Source organism: Eublepharis macularius, chromosome 1 (assembly GCF_028583425.1).
Source record: "Eublepharis macularius isolate TG4126 chromosome 1, MPM_Emac_v1.0, whole genome shotgun sequence".
NCBI classification, from domain to species: domain Eukaryota; kingdom Metazoa; phylum Chordata; class Lepidosauria; order Squamata; family Eublepharidae; genus Eublepharis; species Eublepharis macularius.
This window is the reverse complement of record NC_072790.1, coordinates 66,597,920-66,617,726: the sequence shown is the minus strand read 5'-3', so window position 1 is coordinate 66,617,726 and position 19,807 is coordinate 66,597,920.

Below are 19,807 nucleotides of genomic sequence, written 5' to 3'. Positions count from 1 at the left end.
GACTAACACGGCTAATTCCTCTGTATCTTTGACTCCTAGGTAAGTGTTCTTAGAGGTGTTGATTCGGTAGTATGGAAGACGTTAAGTGGTTCCCTAAAAATGGAGCCAGGCTTTTTCCATCTTGTATTAATGCATACTAATAGACAAACGGAATACTATCCACTGTAATATATATCACTGTTACTACAGAAATATTTGTAAAGGAATAGATTCATTTAAAAATATTTTCTAGATCAATAAATAGCCACACAAGACTTAGTAAATTCCATGTAACCATGGTTCTGTTGTGTAACTTAGCAACATCATGTAGACAACTGTGAATGCATGTGTGCTACTTTCTAGACTCTGGACCAGCAAGATATCTGTTTTAATTGTACAAAAATGCTAGATAGTGTACCCATTTGAACAAGACCTTAATCTCAAATGCAACTGTCAAGGTCTGGGATATTACCTTATTGAAAAATCTTTACTGATAAGAGACAGTAAAGTGAATATGGTGAATATGCACAACAAATGTAGGAGAAGGTACTTAAAGTTCTCTAAATAGAAGAGATGGTCTCTTCAGATATAACTATTTTCCCTATGTAGAGATAACTTCCATGTTAAAAATGAATATACCTTGTGAGTATATTGTATATTTTCCCCATATGTTGGGGTTTCTGTTTCTGTGGCCTTACTAGACCTTCAGGGTGGCCTTTTATAGTATTTTCTTACTGCTCAGCTTGCCGACTCTGGCTTGGAAAAATCCTGGAGATTTGGTGGCAGTGCCTGGGGAGAGACTTCACTTTCTCCTAGACTCTATGGTTTACCATACAGCCCACCCTCTGTAGTCCGGAGATAAGTTTTAATTCCAGAATAATTAAAATGCCTTAGTGCATGTGCTTAATGGAGGATCTTTTCCTGTAAGGAGGAGGGACTAGTCCTTCTCTTCCTACCTAGAGTTACAGGAAAATTAAGGACTCAGGATTGGTCCTTGTCCATTCTGGAGGAAAAATGATAACCATTTAGGGTTGATAGACAAGTGCAAGCATTGGCAACTGACCGGAGATTCTGGGGCGGGGGCAGGGACAATCAGGGCTGGTGCCAGGGTTTTTGGCATCTCAGGAAAGATACCCACTTGTGCACCCCCCCCCTTCCCGGCTAACCAATTTTAAAAAACAGAAGAAATGTAGGAAAAATGAAAAGCACGAAACTTGAATTTTTTTACATTTTTAATTTATTTTTTATTTCTTAATTTAAATTTTAAATTTTAATTTTTTAAATAAGTGTGAGAATAACAACAATCTTTGTTTTTCATATTGTGAGCCAAAAATCTATTTTGTGAGCAGAAACAGCGACTTGTATTGAAGTTTTGAGCACACCTACTTTTGTGTGTGTGTGTGTAAAAAAGTTTCCCTCTCTCTTTCTTCCCACCTCTCTCTGAACCCAGAGACTCTTGACAGTAGAAGGAGGGCTTCTCTTACAGGGCCTGCTTGGAGGAGAAAGATGTTTGGAAGGGGGAGACTGAGCTGAAGCCTTCTCTTTCTCTCCGACCCTCTCCAAGCCTTAAAATATTGATCACCTTTGTCAGAGATCCCTTTCGGGGACTACCCTTCATGCTCATCCTTCTCTCCCACACTTGGGTTTGAAGTGAACAGCAGCTGACACCTAAGCATGTGGTGTATAAATATTGAAATAAACTATTGGGGAGAGGGGGAAGGTGGGGTGATATATGTAAACTAGGGAATGAGAGAAGGAAGGTGATAAAGAAGAGGGCGTGCAATGTGGGGCGCTGCCCTGCTGGAGTGAAGAAGGAGCAGTGTTAAGATCAGAGAATAGCAAGGGGGAAGGAGAATGAAAGGGAGAAGCGGGGGAGGAAAGTAATAGAACTTAAAACAACAACTTTAAACCCAACAACAGTGATTTGCTCCTACCTGTCGCACAGGGACTGAAAGGGAATTGTGTGCGTCTCACCTCACTTCCTCCTTCCTCTGTGGCAGTTCCACCAAAAACAGCCCCCCCCCAAAAAGCCTGAGGAAAGGTGAGAAGTAGAATTGATGCCAGCTGGGGAGAGGGAAAGGGATGTACTAAAAGAAATGATAGGATTGCCCATTGGAAATAATGGGAGAGGCTTGAAGGCTCATTGGAGAAAATGGGAGCCAGAAATGCCCATTTACTTGCATGGGCTCCATTGAAATGCATTACAACATAAAAAAAGAGCAAGAGTCCAGTAGTGAAGAAGTGAGCTGTGGCTCATGAAAGCTCATACCCTACCACAAATTTTGTTAGTCTTATAGGTGCTACTGCGCTCTTGCTTTTTTTTACTGCTACAGACAAACACGGCTACCCATCTTCGAATATCAACACAGGCCCCAGAGTGGAATGACAGTCCCTGGGAGAAGAATCAGTGGTCTGGGACTGGAATGGCAGTGGGTGTGGAATGACAGGGGGTGTCATTCTAGTCCCAGAGCCCTGACCCTATTCCCAGGAGCAGCCATTCCACTCTTCGACCTGTTATTCCAGTCCCTGAGCACAGGTTCTATTCCTAGGGGCTGTCATTCCACTCTGGGGCTGTCATTCCGGTCCAAGAACACTTCTGCTACTCCCAGGGGCTGTCATTCCATTGTGGTGCCTGTAATTCCACTCCAAGAATGCTTCTCTACTACCAGGGGCTGTCATTCCACTGTGCAACCTGTCCTTCCTTCCCAGAGCACAGATTCTGCTCTGAGGGGCTGTCATTGCACTCTGGGAGTTGTCATTCCAGTCCCAGAACACTTCTGCTCCTCCCAGGGTCTATTATTCCAGTCTGATGCCTGTCATTCCAGTCCCAGAATGTTTCTTCTACTCCCACGGGCTGTCATTGCACTGCACTCTGGGGATTGTCCTTACAGTCCCAGAGCACTGAGCCTATTCCAAGGACTGTCATTCCACTCTGAAACTTGTCCTTCTGGTCCTGGAGCACAAACTGTATAGCTAGGGACCGTCATTGCACTCTGGGGGCTGTCATTCCACTCCCAGAGTATTCCATCTGGTCCCAGAGACCTTTATGGAAAATCCATTCCACATTTTCTTTGCAACTTTTTTTGTGTTGTGATGCATTTCAATGGAGCCCAGGCAAGTAAATTGACATCCCTGTCTCCCATTATCTCCAATGGGCCTTCAAGCCTCTCCTATTATTTTCAAAGGGCAATCCTCTTGTCATTCCTTTTAGTACATGGTGGGGGGGGGGGGGAAGCAAGAAAGAAAGGAGGGAACAAGGGGGACAAAAGGTCAGACGGGAGCTCGCTGCTCCCCAGCCAGCTAGAGTATCTCTTGCTCACAGAAGCTTCGCACAAGGTTTAAATAGAGAGAGAGAGAGAGAGGAGGAGGGAAAAAGGCAGAGAGAGAAATGTCCCTGCTGATGGGGCTGAACTCAAAGCTGCTCAAGTGCTGGCTGAGCAGGAAGACAGGGCTGCCCTTCTGCACTCCAGAAGAAATGCCTTGCGCCAAGAGAGGAGAATTCCTGCGTGAGCACACAGGAGCACGCACACTGCAGGGAACGCTGATCGATCGTTGCGGGGCCAGCACAGCGCCTCCTTCAGAGTTCAGTGCCTGAGGAGGGGGCCAGCTCTGCTTCCATGGAAGCGCCGGCTCTAGGGACAATGAAACTGGTGAGTCCAGTGCCTGCTTCACAGGAAGAGAAGGTGAGGAGAGCTATTGGTAGTAGTGCGGTTGTGGTTTGTTGAACGTTTTGTATAAGTGTAGCAAGGACTACGAATAGGGCAATTAATATACTTTCAATCCAAAGTAGAGTAGTGAGAAGATGTGTGTGATGTAAGGCTATGCTGCTATTTCATTTCTTGTAAAGGTCTAGGTTTTAGTGAGAGCAGCTGAGAAAGACAGGAGGTTTTCTGCTATAGTAGGAGACCTGGCCACCTTATAGCCAATCCTGAATAAGGAGTCAGGAATCTTGGGGAATTTAGAATAACCTCTCTCTTCAAATATCTCTGATCATTTCCATGGGATTTATTAGCAGGGTAGCTGCTGTGGTGAAATGTGTGTTCGCATGCTGAAGAACCATGGTCCATGCCAGCCTGTCCTAGAGAGGGGCTACAGGACACGTAAGTTGTTTTAATGAATAAACTTAAATCAGGTGCATTAGGAAACTTTTCTTTGTTTTTCTTTATCTGGCAATCTTGAACCTGAGAGAATGACAGTTTGTTTACTTTGTGGCCAAAGCCTCCTATTTAGGATGCTATTATTTACAAGTTACTAGCAGCTTTTTGTACCTTTTGGTTTTTTTCTATTCTGAATGAAATCTAGTAATACCTTTAAAACTTTGCTGGGGTTCTTTGTATGCCTCCACCTGCCCAAAGTTTAAGTGAAGTGGGAAGAAAGGAAGCAGAAGCAGGGAGAAGAGGAAAGGGGCTCTATGGGTGATACTTCCCACTCCAGTGCACCACCGCTTCTACAACAGTTTCATATACCTCAGATATAAATATGCCTATATATATGTGGCAGGGAAGATAATTTATAGTAGGTTCCCAAAACATATGTATGCCATGAAACAGAAAAAATGTACACTTCACATGATGGTATACACTAAGGATACATGAAAGTAGTATCCTGAAGGAAAAAATAACCAGATTTGGGGTTGACTTAAATGTGACAACGGCCATTTATAGGCCCCAAGCTCTCATTTCTAACTGCTGTTTTGTACAATGGCGGTAAAAAAATAAAATAAAATAATGGCTGTCAGGCCTGTGGTGTGATATCACTTCCAAGAAGAGGGGTGGGGAGAGAGAGAGGGAGAGAGAGAGAGAGAGAGAGAGCCTTACTTAACAACCAGTAAAAAATGTAACCGCACAAATGGGAAAAAGTGGTCCTGACACCTACAGAAAACGAAAAATAAATATAAAATGTATTTTAAAATATATACAAAAATACACCAGAATATAAATAAAGACAGTGACTACTTGCAAAAAAACATGAATTGAAAAAATATCTAAGGCCTGAATGATATCATGCATAAATATCCACAATTCAAAAAGCTGGAGCTAATGAATAACATAATGCTTTTCAACTATCTTCTTCAGATAAATAAATGTTATTCTTTTCTTCAAATATGTGAAGTATGCTTCAAAACACTTACAAATAATCTGTTCTCAATACAAGTCTAACAAACCATAATATAATCAATATGATGGTATTAACTTATTTAGTTCATGTCAAATATACAAGAAGAAATAACAAGCTAGAAAAGCTACGTTTTTACCACTGAAATACAGAGCTGACATTAACCAGTTTTTTTTCTTTCAAGTCTGTTCAATGCACAGCTGGGAATCAACTGCTGACTCATGTTTCTTTATCAGAAATTCTCTGCATCTTAAAGGGGCCAAGAATGGTTCAGATAAAAAGATGACAAATCCAGGCAGTCATTCAGATCACCAGGTTGCATATTGCCCAAGGTATGAATCCAAAAGGCCCCCCTTTCTAAGCAAAATGCGATTAATATCAAAATGATGTTCAGAACTATGTATCTTTTCAATAACAAAAAAAGAAAACTGTTAGATCTTTGATTCTTTTCTAAAAAAATTGACACAAGTGGCACCTCTAAAGACTTGTTATTCAATTTGCTGCGGCGTTCTGTAATTCTAGTTCTCAGGGAATGCCAGTCTTGCCAACTGTTGCAGACCCTTGGTTCACTCAAGCTTGGGCTGACCTTCCCCTACTCTGAGGTAAAATTTTCCTCTCAAAGCTTATGAAACTGTTTATTGGGCTGGGAAGCCCTTAGTAGTGTGATTGTGTTTGTAGCTTCAACTTTCTTTATTGTCCCACCCTTAAGGAACGTATAGGTTGTGCGGTTACCTAGCCAAGTTTATGTAGAGGGATGATCAGGGGTTTGCATTTAGCTTAGAAATGAAACTGGCACGTGAGGCTTATGGAGTTTTAAAAGGAAACAGAAAGTTTATTTACAGGTAGGTTGAATAGGGCTGTTTCCAAACATCCTTAATGAGAAGGCCTGCGAATGGAACTTTGGCGGGTTATCTCACTCATTACATATGTCATTGTTTCCCATGTGCGAGCAGGTTGTGATGATCCTGGTTTTTAAGCGTTTTTTGTGAAACCTGTTTTGTTCCGTCTTTATTTTGATGCTGGTTTTTCCGCATAATTATCTACCATATCAGTGCACATGGAGGCTTTTTTTTTTCACTTCAGAAGAGGCCTCCCAAAAATCTCCAACCCCTCCTCTTGTTATTACCCCTTGCATGCGCAATCATATAATCCCCCCTATTGTTTTATTTTTTTAAACGGTCCTTGCACTATTACGATATCTACGTATACAAAGGGAATCATACTGCAGTGCTTGCTACATTGGATCACTTAGCAATTGGACTGTCAATCACAATGGGCCTTAGCAGTACTCCTCCTCATGCACCTCCCCAGTGGCATCAGTTGAGGGGAGGATTGGGGAAGAGATAAGGGGCTCCCTCTTCCTCCAACCTCTCAGCCGCTGCTTGGCTTGTACACGGGCCTCCCAAGTCCCTGCAGAGGTGGTGGGGAGCCCTGCCCCCAGCTGCTATGGGAACTTGGGAGGTCCTCGCCGCTGCGCTGAGCCTTTCCATGTCTCTGGAAGCCCTGAGGAGGCAGCAAGGAGGCAAACTGTTTTGCCCCCAAACTCGCTTCTTATCCCTGTATAATATGCCTTCAGGGGGATAAGGAGTGAGTGGTCGGAAAACAGTTTGCCTTTTACATAGTAGGATATGGAATCGTGTGATCGCGTTCTCTACTGTTTGTATTTTTATGAAACACTTTTGCATTTAAAACTTTGAGCAGGAAATCAACAGTAGAGAATGGTGTACTACACACGCCCAGTTTCCAGAGATGCTGAAAGACAGGACAATGGTATAGCACAATCCTGCATGTGCTCAAAAAAAAAAAAAGGAAAGGTGGACAGGAATGTGCCAACGTCAGTTGTGACGAGGCACCAATAAAGAATGTGTTTTCTGTTTTGGGACCTTTCCCCCCCATGACAAACAGCCACAAAACACACATGAGGATGATGCATGTGGAAGGTGAGTTCTCAAAGCGGATTGGGAAGACATGGCTTTGGGACAGGGAAACCCTGAAAAAAATGGAGCATGTGGAAGCGGCCCAGGTAGGAATGTAGGCAGGTACTTAAAAGCTGGAGTAAATAAGTTTTTGCACAGATAACTTCACTGGCGCGAGGAACAAAACACTTAGTATGGTTTAGTTTCTTAGTGTTGGGAATTGGCAAGTGTTTCCATTTCAGTCATGAAAGAGTTAAACTGTTTGTGTTACTTAATTAGTAAACTTACTTTGCATGTAACCACTTAGGCCTTGAGCAAGGATTCCCACCATAGAAGGGGTCTCTAAGCATAATGAAGTAGAATTAGGATTTTCTATCGGACAACTTGTTTATTGGGGGGAGGGGCAATTAAGTAATGCTATGTACTGAAGTTTTATTGCTCTTTGTTCACTCTCCTGTTCCTGTTCTGTGTTAAGATGTAGCAATTCAGTCTTCATTCAGTTCTCTCTCTCTCTCTGTACTAGCAAATGTAGTCTACTTAGCATTTATTATTTTCTTCCAAAGTAACCCTATTTTTATCCTTTAGTAAAGTATTCTTACAGAGCTACACTGGAGTGTGTGTCAATTCTCATTACTTCCAATGCACAATCACTGCATAACTCTGCTAATTATCTTACACTTAGGTTGGTGACTTAGATGAGAGATGTTGGTGTTATGAGACTTAACTCTTTAAAGTAAAGTCTTTTCTGTGTTGGGCACCCCTTCACATGTTAGGTGCTCCAATTTATGCACACACACACACAGCATGCCTTCCCTTTTATTGCAGACCTCAAGGTACTCCACTGAGTTAAAACTCTCTCCAGATACTGAGTTATAGTTATACCAAAGCTATAACCCTTTCCCTTTAGCTGACGGGGAGACTCCTTTCTACTCACTTCCTTGGCCCACTACAAGTTCCCAGATCTCTTGTGTCTCAGTAAAATTTAGTGCTATCTGTTCCACTTTAGTACCAGGACTAAAAGTGCTTCATAAATTTTAGGTTGATGAAAAGGGTACACTTTTCCCTCACTTCCTCACACAGAGGACTCTGACCCTTTCTGGTCAGATTCCAGGCTCCAACTCCCCAACTCTTCAATTTTCTCTCTAACTGCCAGCCTCACTTTTTGTTAGCACCAAGTGTCAGCTCACCATTCTAACACCAACTGCCATTCTCTCTGGCTAGCCACAGAAGGGGGAAGGGATATGTCAATCCCCTTCCTGCTGCTGTTTCAAGTTTTTACTTGCCTCTTGCTGGAAGCAGCATTTGGCAATCCTGTCATTTTTATATCGCTTCCATCACACCAACAAGCAAAAGATGGCACGGGCAAATTAAACATAAATAACACATGTGAAGTTGCAGTTGGAGAAATGCCTTAATTCAAACATTCTACCTGTAGCTGGGTGCCTAAACGTTTGAAACTGTATAGCCTGAGAGTTATTCATACAAGTCCCACACGTGAAATGTCCCTTAGGGTCTGCAGTATGTTTCTGAATCCTAAGATCAGTACGTGCCAAAGTATTCCTTTACCTTTTCTGACCTTCTCATTGGTTCTTATAATTAGACTATTGAGGCAATTCCACTGTGGCTGTGTATTGGGCAGATATTATGAGGGGTAGTTTACCGAATGCTATTGGATGTCTCTGCACAACAGCTTGTCAAACAGTAAATTGTAAGTGTTTAGTATAACATTACACTAAGCTGAGGACAAACTGTTCCTCCAAAGATTGTTTTATAGCCTTAAACAGGAAGAAAGCCCTTCTTGGCAGCCTGTGTGTTTACAGAGAAGGAAGGAGAGAGATTGCCACTTGGTGGCTGGTATCTTATGCTTGGAAGAGTTCTCCAGGTTTTTAAAAAGAGCAAATGTAGCTCTGCATTCAGGGGCAGCAGGAGATACATGTGCCCCTGAGTTTCATTGAAATGGCATAACTAACAGAAGAGTCTTGCGGCATCTTCAAGAATAACACATTTATTGTGGCATACAGGGAAGGATTAAGAAGGGGCTCTTTAGCCTGGAGAAAAGACGACTGAGGGGAGACATGATAGAGGTTTACAAGATAATGCACGGGTTAGAGAAGGTAGAGAAAGATGTGTTTTTCTCCCTTTCTCACAATTCAAGAACTCGTGGGCACTCTATGAAATTATTGAGCAGTCGGGTTAGAACAGATAGAAGAAAATACTACTTTACACAAAGGGTGATAAACACATGGAATTCGTTGCCACAGGAGGTGGTGGCAGCTACAAGCATTGCCAGCTTCAAGAGGGGACTGGACAAATATATGGAGCAGAGGTCCATCAGTGGCTATTAGCCACAGGAGATAGATGGTATTCTCTTTGTGGGGAGGTGGTGCTCTGTTGTCTTGGTGCTGGAAGGAAGGCAGTGGGAGGGCATCTGGTGTCCTGGCCTCACTGACAGTCCTTTAGATGGCACTGGATTTCTAGCCACTGTGTGTGACAGAATGTTGGACTGGATGGGCCACTGGCCTGATCCAACATGGCTTTGCTTATGTTCTTATGTTCTTAAGAAGTTACAACAGCCCATAATCAAGTCAAGCTGAGAGGCCCATAGGACAGTAAGCCAGCACAGCAGAGGCCACTCTGCTCAAGCCCAGCAAGCAGTGCCAGTGATAGGTGTCGGCTCACCCATGGCCTCCACTTACACTGCTAGTAGGTGAGAAGAAAGCAATTGGTGAACAGACACTGATCATTGTTGCCAATGTAGGATCTGAACCAGGTGGCCCTTGTGGTGCTGGCAGTTACTGGGGGCTTTACTCTGCTTGTCCCTGGCTGCCAGCAGCCTTCCAGGGCAGTGCCGTACCAGGAAATTTCCCTGGAATTTAATTGGCCAGTCTGCTGGGGATAGTATAAGCTATTGTGAGCTCGAGTCCACTTTGTCAGAAAGGTGCATGTGTGTGTGTGTGTGTGAGAGAGAGAGAGAGAGGGGAAGAGCATTATATCTGAAGCAGTATGTTTTCATCTTGATGTCATTCTCCTACCTGTGTGCTGGTGTGGTATTTGGAGAATGAGAAACAGCTTGCCCACTGAAAGGTGACACCTGTGATGTGGTGTAATGGTTAGTGAGTTGGACTAGGATCTAGGAGACCCTGGTTCAAATCCCCCATTCTGCAGAGGACATTCACTTCGGTCCCCTTGGGTCAATCACTCAGGGCCAAGCTACAAGTGATGAATGACACTTGAATGGCAAGTGTATTTCTCCCTGTTCACTTGCCCTCCACTCAATCCACTTGCCGTTCAAGTGTCATTCGTCACTTGTAGCTTGGCCCTCAGTCTAACTTCCCTCACTCGGTTGTTGTGGGGATAAGATGGATGAGGAGGAAGATGATGTATGCCACCCTGAGCTCCTTGGAGAAAGGGTGAGATAATCATGTACTAAATAAAAATTGAGCACATGAAAATCCTCCAGAGTGCTTTGGTACTAAGATAAGAACAGCCTGGCATTTTTATTGGTGATAGAGGAGTGCACACTAAATTCTTTAGAACCCATGAATGAAGACAAATGTCTCTACTCCTTCCACACATAACGTAGGGGAGGTATCTGAGAGCCACTGTTGTTCTAGCTTAAGTGTGTGTGTGTTGCTTGCTCTAGTCAAGGGTCTAGAACATTTGGGAAGCTCAGGATTTTTAAATGATATTTGAATAGAAATAACACGATATGAAGTTTGACCCGTGTGGTCCCTACCCGTACCTCCTCCTGATAGACTGCAGGCTTCAAAATGCAATAATGTTATGGTTCCCAGCTCAGTACTGTTAAGTGGTAACCCCTGGGAGACTGTGGGGGCAGAGACCTGGTAAAACAGCATCATGTGCTGCCACAACATTACTTCTGGTTGCTTACTGGATATTGCTGTATCATGTGACATGATGACATTGCTTCTGGGCATGCAGCCAGAAGTGATGTCACAGCATTGCACAATGCCATCTTTCTCTCCACCCCCCTCTCTCTCACACACACACACACACTGTCTTACCTCTTGCTGCCCTATAAAGCAGTGGTCAGAGCTCCAGGGAGGGTGATTGCCCACCATGGGTGTGAGTGCCTTCTGAAAATTCTAGTTCTTAGTCAGCTTTCACCTGATACTAGGCTCTGATACTAGGCTTTGAGACAGGTGCAGCCTCCTGTTTAAAGTATTCACTAAAATTAGTCTACTTTCTCCTCAAGCCAGGCTCTGATACAGCACAATCTCCTGAGAAAGGATCCCTCAAGTCTTCCACTCTGGAGATTAAAAAAACAAAAACAAACCCCAAACCCTCCAACTGGCAGTTGTAATGGTTTTCTTCTCACTCACCCTCCTATCTGGCTCCCCCAGCATTCCATAGGCCCTGATAGGCTATTAGCTGCTCTGCATGGCCACCAAACAGGAATAAAGAGGATTAAAGACTGACAGAAAAGAGCAGGAACTTTTGTCCATCCTTCTTCACAACATCAGTGACTGATTTTAGGAGCCTCATCACAGTGACTCATAAGATGTTAGTTATTTTGATTAGACATGGGTACGAACCAAAAAAAATTACAGAACCAGAGGATCGTGTTTTGGTGCAGACCACGATCCCGAATTCCCGAACAGCAACAAACATGTCCCGTTCCCAAACCTGGATCGTGGATCGTGAAACCCAGCCTGGGAGCCCATGGCTATTTATAAGCATGGGTCCCATTCAGCAACACAGGAGGTCTGTGTTTGGCCATCAGAGCTGCCTATCAGGGTTTGCAGGGATGAGATTGGAGTGCCCATGGCTACAGAACACCCCCTTCCCCCTCCCTCCGCTGGGCGTCTTCTCCCAACTTGTGACTGCTTTGCTGCTCCGTGGTTGGAAGGGAGCCCTGCTGATCAAGGAAAGCTGGGCTTTCATTTGGGTTTCCAGGGCGACAGAAGGAGGGCAAACAGAGCTCAGGCATTCCCCTGGCTCTGTTGCCAGTGGAATAGATTGCTGGTGCCTGAGTGTCTGGATCCCCAAATCGAGCCCGAACGCCACAATCCAGGCCTTTCCCAACCGCTGGATCGTTGGTCATGGATGATCACGATCCACTGGGTCATGATCGCGCGATCGCCATTTTCATGGGTTTTTTACGTTAGTAATCCGGATCATGCCCATCTCTAATTTTGATCAGTCATGACATTCCTAGAGCATTGTGTGACCCCATGAAATCACTTCTGTGTGTGTACCCAAAAGTGATGTGGTGTCACCCAATATCAGTTCTCTAGGTCTCGGTCCCCTTCATTCCCAGAGCTCCCATGATTTGCTGGCTAAGCAACCCTATCCTGCTTTCTTGTACCGGTGTGCAAAATGGATATCTGCCATGTTAACAGGCACCTGTTCCACACCTAAGTTTCTCCTCCCACCCCCCAAAAACCCCAGCTGGCAGCCATACAGCACATCTCTCTTGTTATTGTTACAGGTTCAGGATTCGTATCATTTACTACCCTCCTGATTGCTATTTACTCTATTATGAGTACACCCAACACACTACTTCTATACTGTTGCATCAGTTGAAGCCTGTAAAATGTATTCAAAGTGCTGAAAATGATTAGCACTTACATTTTATTACTTAATTATCCCATTGTCTGATGATTCAATGGGCGGGATTGGGGAAAGGCCTTGGATCACTAGGCACAGCCTTCCTCATTTGTCCCAATCCCTGGTTTCCTTCAGCTCCTGAACCCAGCCATTTGGCTTTCATTTCTAGCAAAAGGTGGACCTAGAGTCTGCTGTAATGAAAGCCCTCAGGCAAAGTTTCCTGGTTCCCAACATCTCAACCCTAAGACTTGTGGTGATATCATAGGGGCAGGGTCTGTTGATCTCACAGTGAATTCCAGTACCACTAGGAATTGGATCAGTATCTGTGAATGCATATATTCTGAATCACATGGCTTTGAAGAGATTAAGGTTGCCAAAATCCAGGTGGGGCCTGGAAATCTCCTGGAATGACAACCAATCTCCAGATGACAGAGATCAGTTCCCCTAGAGGACATGGCTGCTTTGGAGGGTGGACTCTCTGGCATTATCCCTGCTTAGGTCTCTCCCTCACCAAACCCCACCCTCCCCAGGATCCACCCCCAAGTCTCCAGGAATTTCCCATGCCAGAGTTGACAACCTTAGAAGAGGTAGACTATTCACCATATGAAAAATATTTTTTTAAAAATAACCTGAAAAATAAATACACACTAAACACAAAAGGTAGATAAGTGCTAGTGTATTGTCTCTTTACACATACAGTAGTTAACACAAGCAGAAGTGCATTAAAGCCGTAAGATGTGTGGTCTCCGCCTGACTGCCCTGAGATTTCAATCTGCTGCTTTAAGGGTCTGAGAGAGCCAAAGTCTGAGGTCTGCAAGCCTACCTTCAGTATCCCCCTAGGCTTTGCTTTTCATTGCCCAGCTGGGCAATGTGATGACCAATGTGGCTGGGATTCAAAGAATAATGCAAGACTTGCCAAAAGGACTGGAAACTATTTTGTGTGGGATACCAGGTTGCCCTGTGCACCTCAGTCATAACCTGCTTTTATAATGCCCCTTTGGTGTTGTAGGCACTTTCCTGAAAAATGCTGGTCTGACATGAGTGGAAACACCGTGTACCAGAGCAAAATGCTCCACAGTGAAGGACAATGATGAGCAAGCAGAAGCAAGGTATAGGATACAAGCCTTAGGGCCTGACTATATGTTAGCTTTTTCCTGAAGATGTCCCTGGGTTGCATGGAAAGGCTTGTTCTGAAGTTCTGCGCTTTCCAGGTGCATTCAGATTCAATTAGATTATCCCCAAAATGTTTCCCTGACCTGAAACAGCCCCAGAGTGCGGTATTTATGTGGCAATTGGAGCATGCATGTGTACTGAGAAGCTGCACGGTTATGTATCTATAACAGGCAAATAGCACCCCTTTAGGAAGATGGCACAGGGCAGAAGGATTAAGCCTCCTCTCTGCATGCTGCATTCCCAGTCCAAATAGGGTCCACACATCCTTGGGAAGCACAGAATTTCAGAATATATCTTTACACTTGACCCAGGGACATCCCTGGGGAAAGCTAAACGTGTAGCTACATCCTTTGTCTGAAATACTTCCTGTCTCCATTTTAGGAAAGCTGCAAATTTCAGGCTCCTCCAACATGATCTGTAACAGCTTTTCTTCTCCTTCCTCCCCCTCTTCCAGGCTGCCATAGTGGGAGGCCTCTTGCTGGCAGTTGTTGTCTGCCACTGCTCTACGTGGCAACAAGAGAGAAAAAAATGGGGGACTCATACCACCATGATATTACTTCCAGGAAAACCTGGAAGTGACATTGAGTAGCTCTAGGAATTTTCAAATACGAGAGGATGATACAATTCGAGGCATAAAAATAAAGGAATTTTCCTACAAGGTCAGAGCATTTGCGGATGATATAATGTTAATAGTAGACAATCCAATTGAGAATATGCCTAAAATAATAGACAAAATAAAGGAGTTCGGAGATTTGGCTGGATTGTATGTGAATAAAAAGAAGTCGAAGATACTATGTAAAAACATGACCAAGCAGAAGCAGCAAGAACTAATGGAGATAACGGATTGTGAGGTAACTAATAAAGTAAAATATCTTGGTATTGAACTGACTGTGAAAAACATAGATCTATTTAAAAATAACTATGAGAAATTGTGGATGCAAATAGAGAGAGACTTGATAAAATGGAACAAACTGAATTTATCATGGTTGGGAAGAATAGCAGCAGTAAAGATGAATGTTCTACCACGTGTGATGTTCTTGTGGCAAACAATCCCAATTATCCGAGACTCTAAACAATTTGGCAAATGGCAAAGGAAAATTTCAGACTTTGTGTGGGCAGGCAAAAAACCACGTGTGAAAATGAAAGTATTACAGGATGCGAAGGAAAGAGGTGGTTTGCAACTGCCCAATATAAGACTATACTATGAAGCAATTTGTCTGGCATGGTTAAAAGATTGGATAATATTAAAAAATCGTAAATTGCTGGCTTTGGAGGGACACAAAAAGTTGTTTGGATGGCATGCCTATCTGTGGTACGATAAAGTTAAAGCAGACTCTATGTTTTTGCACCACTATATTCGAAGAAGCCTCTTCACAATCTGGAAAAAGTATAAGGTTTATTTGGAAGATGGAATTCCTTCATGGGTGGTTCTGTATGAAATAATAGATCCGAGAACTGTCGACAATGAACAGCAACGTTTGACCTACAAGGAGATAACACAAATACAATATTCAACAATAAGAATAAAGACAGAAGAAGAGCTGTCTCCTTGTTATGGATGGTTTCAATATAGACAGATCAGAGATCTTTTCAATTCGGACTGTTTAAAAGGAGGAATAAGAATGGAAAACTCAGAATTAGAAGAAGTGATATTACAAGAAGGCAAAAAAGAAATTTCAAAGATTTATAAAGTACTTCTAAAATGGCATACGGAGGATGAAATAGTAAAAGTCCAGATGGTGAAGTGGGCAGTAAATTTCAATAAAGAAATAACAATGGAGGCGTGGGAGCACCTGTGGAAAAACACATTGAAGATTTCAACTTGTACGAACATTAAAGAGAATGTATACAAAATGATCTATAGATGGTATCTAACACCAAAGAAGATTGCGCTAGGAAACACTAACATGTCAGATAAATGTTGGAAATGTAAAAAGCACGAAGGATCACTATATCATATGTGGTGGACTTGTGAGGTAGCTAAGCAAAACTGGGGAGATATAATTGAAGCAATTAATGAAATTTTACAAATCCAAATAAATAAGAACCCAGAATTGTTGCTACTGAACTTGGGAATGGAAGGTGTTCCAGTGCAGTACAGAACATTGTTATTTCATATGACCACAGCGGCAAGACTTTTGCACGCGCAGAAATGGAAAATACAAGAAATACCAACTATAGGAGATTGGATTTATAAATCGCTGTACATGGCGGAGATGGACAAAATGACAAGAAAACGTAAAGATCTTGATCCAGGACAATTTATTGCTGATTGGGGGAAATTGAATCAATATTTAGAAAAAAAATGGGATGTGAAGGGAGAACTGTGGCAGTTTGAGAACTATTAAAATGTGATGTTGTAAACAGAAGAGATAAGCGACTTTACCATTAAGGGGGAATTTAATTATTACAATCTAAGCTAGTATTATGTTTAAGCAAATCTTACTTAGAATATAGAGTTTAATCAAGGAAGAGTAAAATGGATACATTGGTGGATTAGTGATTTTAATATAGTATATATATAAAACAATTTGAATATGCTTGAAGTAAGAGATATTACGATATATGTGTTATAGAAGAATATAAGTGAAGTCAAGTTAAGTAATAAGAAGGGTTAAGGGTTGGAAAGCTGTTGGAAGTCGATAAGGAGGGGGGAGGAAAGGGTGGGGGTTAGAGTAAATTAGATATGATGGGAATGTATGTATTAAATATGAAAGATAAACTCACCAATAAAAATTAAAAAAAAGAGTAGCTCTAGGAATTGCTGGAAACTCCCATGATTCGTAAAGCTACCCAATGTCACTTCTGTACATGGTGCACATGACACTGCACCCCTCATGTCCCTGCCCCGCAAGCTCCCACTGGTTGCCTGCCGTAGCCTGCCAATCTCAGTCTTCCTTCTTTGCAACATTCAACTTGATGAAGAACTGTAGGGAACATGAAAATTTGCACACTGTTGTCATATGCTGCTTGGCTCTGATAAAAAGGTACTGGTTTGTACGAGATTTTTTTGGCCACCTACAATTTTTTAAAACAAATAATGTGACTCTTTTGATCCAGTCCCACATATTTGAGGTCAGACAAGGTCCCAAACTCAGTTACATTCTGTTTTTAATTGAAATGAGTAAATATTCTGAAAGCTGCTACAAGCATTTAGATCTTCGCTACAATCCAGACACCAGAAGGACAGTGTTGAATGTTGATTCTGTGTTAAAATAAGTTTCCGTTGCCCAATAGAGAGCAACATCATGACCCTCATAGCTTTGATTTTTATTCTTTTGCATAAGGAGACATAATCCACCACTTGGCATTTCCACTGAAAACAAATCTTTTTGTATGAAGAGCTGATTACTTTGATTTTTAAACAGCAAGTGTAACTGATCCCATTCTCCAACAAAGGCACAGATAAGCACAGCAATTTTAAAAGGTCACCAAGAAAATAATACTCATGTGAATCACAACTGACTACCTACTTTTACATGTCTTTTGCTTTATTTGCAAAAGGAATGGAACTCTGGAATACTAACACAGCCATCTTCCTTCCAGGAAAGTGAGAACCAGCCTTAGTCTGTGTAGCTGATGCCACCTACTGTGCAGAAAAGTGCATGACTTTTAAAATTACAGGTTTTATACAGAAATCTTTAGGTTCAATGGCAACTATTTGGTGAATTACATTTAGTTTTTATATAGCACTTCAGTATTTGGTTCTCGTGTCCCCTTAGTGAATGTGGAAATTACACCATTGAAACACATATATGAATTGGGCTCTCTTTTATTTTTCTTTTGCCATTTTGTGTCCAGAAATACAAAGGGCATCACAGAGTTCTGTTACCTCTAAGTACTTGTGTGCTTTTTTATCAAGAGCTGACAGGTTGATTTGTGAGCTCCCAGGATGACAAATACAGTTGGACATACATGCAATATTTTCTTCCTTCATGGAAATAAAATAAAATATTCATATTTAAAACAGATGCTTGAGCAGGCCCCAACCCAGATGTGGGGAATGCACTTTATTGGGAACTGTGGTCTGGAGATGATGGTGGTGACTAGGGGGGCTTCAAACACATTACCATGCGATGGTCTATTTATGTCAGAAACAAAACAGATGCTTCTGTTTCACACTTTTTGAGATTATGCATGTCTGTGAGCCAGTATTACAAGTTTGTATGAGACTCAGAAAAAATAATGCATAGGCATTTGAGGGCCTATCCTACCCCTTGAACCTCTCCAGTGATCAAGTTCTCTTCTGATTAGCTCGTAATTAGAGATGGGCACAAACTGAAATACAAACCAAAATTAAGCACGAACCAGGTCGGTTCGTGGTTTGCGAACCACAGTTCGTCAGATCCCATTTCTGACATACCGCCACGAACTTTTAGGCTGGTTTGTTTAGTTCGTTTTTTGGTTCATCACTGCAGACAGCCTGGTGCCAATCAATCAGTCTGCTAGGCAACAGAGGATGGACTTCCTGCAGACCTTCTGCTGACCCGGAAGTGAACTTCTACTGGCCTGGAAGTGACCTTCTGCTGACCCGGAAGTGATTATTTTCTGACCTGGATGTGACATTTTCACGAACCAAACGAACCGGTTTGCGAACCAGGAGCAGGTTCGTGAAAGTTTGTGGTTCGTGAAATTTAATGAACCACAAACCACATGGTTCATGCCCATCTTTACTTGTAATTTAGAGCAGTGTTGTTTGTTTTACCAGGCTTCCTGTATTTTAACAGCAGCTTGGGCTGCATCCACACAGCATCATTCATAGCAGCAATGAAGCATCAACATGACTGTTTAGCCTGTACTTAACTTGACCCCGCATCATCAGAGGCCATTATAAAAGTGACATAGAGCTATAGAAGGCTAGGGAGTGGTGCTGGGGAAGGAGACTGGGGCAAGGAAGACAATGCTGATGTAGGTAGGACCTGCAAAAATATACACCTTCCCATCCACACAGCATGCAAAAATGCTTTGATTGTTCTCTTTCTCAAAAGCTTGCACAAAAACTGGTTGAGAAAAATTGCAGCTAAGTGAGGGAAAACATGAACAGCGGATGATTATGGGATGACATTGTGGATGTTGAAGAAGAAGAAGGCACTGTTCTAGTTTAGACACAAAAGTAGAACAAAACCTCTGTGTACAGATGTGTATACAGCTTTGATGTACAGATACATGAGCAGGTGATAACGCTGATGACCATCCCTTGAAAAACATCACTTCCTGATTCCTGCATCCCATGCTGCCATTAAAGGCACAAACATAGTCTAGGTCAGTGTGGTTTTGTGGCTAATTGGCAACTCTAATTCTTACCTGTAAATTCACTGAACAAGATCATGATTGGAGTGAGGGGCTAAACTTGAATGCAGAAATTGGTCTCAGTGAAAGAGGTTCCAGAGCTTTTGTCTTTGATGACTTGTGTTTTATGCCCACCATCTATTTGCCATTTTCTGCATGTAGTTATTGATTTGAAAAACAACAGCCTACAAGAATAGTTTGGGGGGCTTTGGTCTGGGCACACACAGGCACACACCATTCAGTACTTTTTCATAAAGTCAGAAGGCAGAAAGCTATCTGAATAAATGGTTGGTTTAGAGACCAGTTGGTTTTTATGGATAGTGGCTCATGCCTTTGACATATGCATGAATGCGATTGGTGAGGCTGTTCCAGATTGCAGATGCTGTAATGTGACAAGCTACTTTCTTGTGCAGCTGAAGTAAAAGCTTGGAGCCTCTGTGCCTTAGAAAGGAGGCAACCATAGTTAGAGGAGAGAGAAATATCTAGTTTAGCTTCCAGGTAAAAGACCATCAAGTTATGAAAGATATATTGGCATTAGTCCAGCCTAGATAACGGCAGGCACAAGGCGGGGGGTGGGGTGGGATTTTCCCAATTCTTCCCTCCTGCAGCAGCCCAAAACACACTCCAATATGCTATTCTTAGGTGATGAGGGATACCCAGGAATTGCTTAGTGGGGAATCAGGGGTCTCTTGCAAAGGGAGGAATTGCACCCAAAGAAATTAGGCAGGATCCAAGCCAATCTATGCACCATCAACATTTTATCA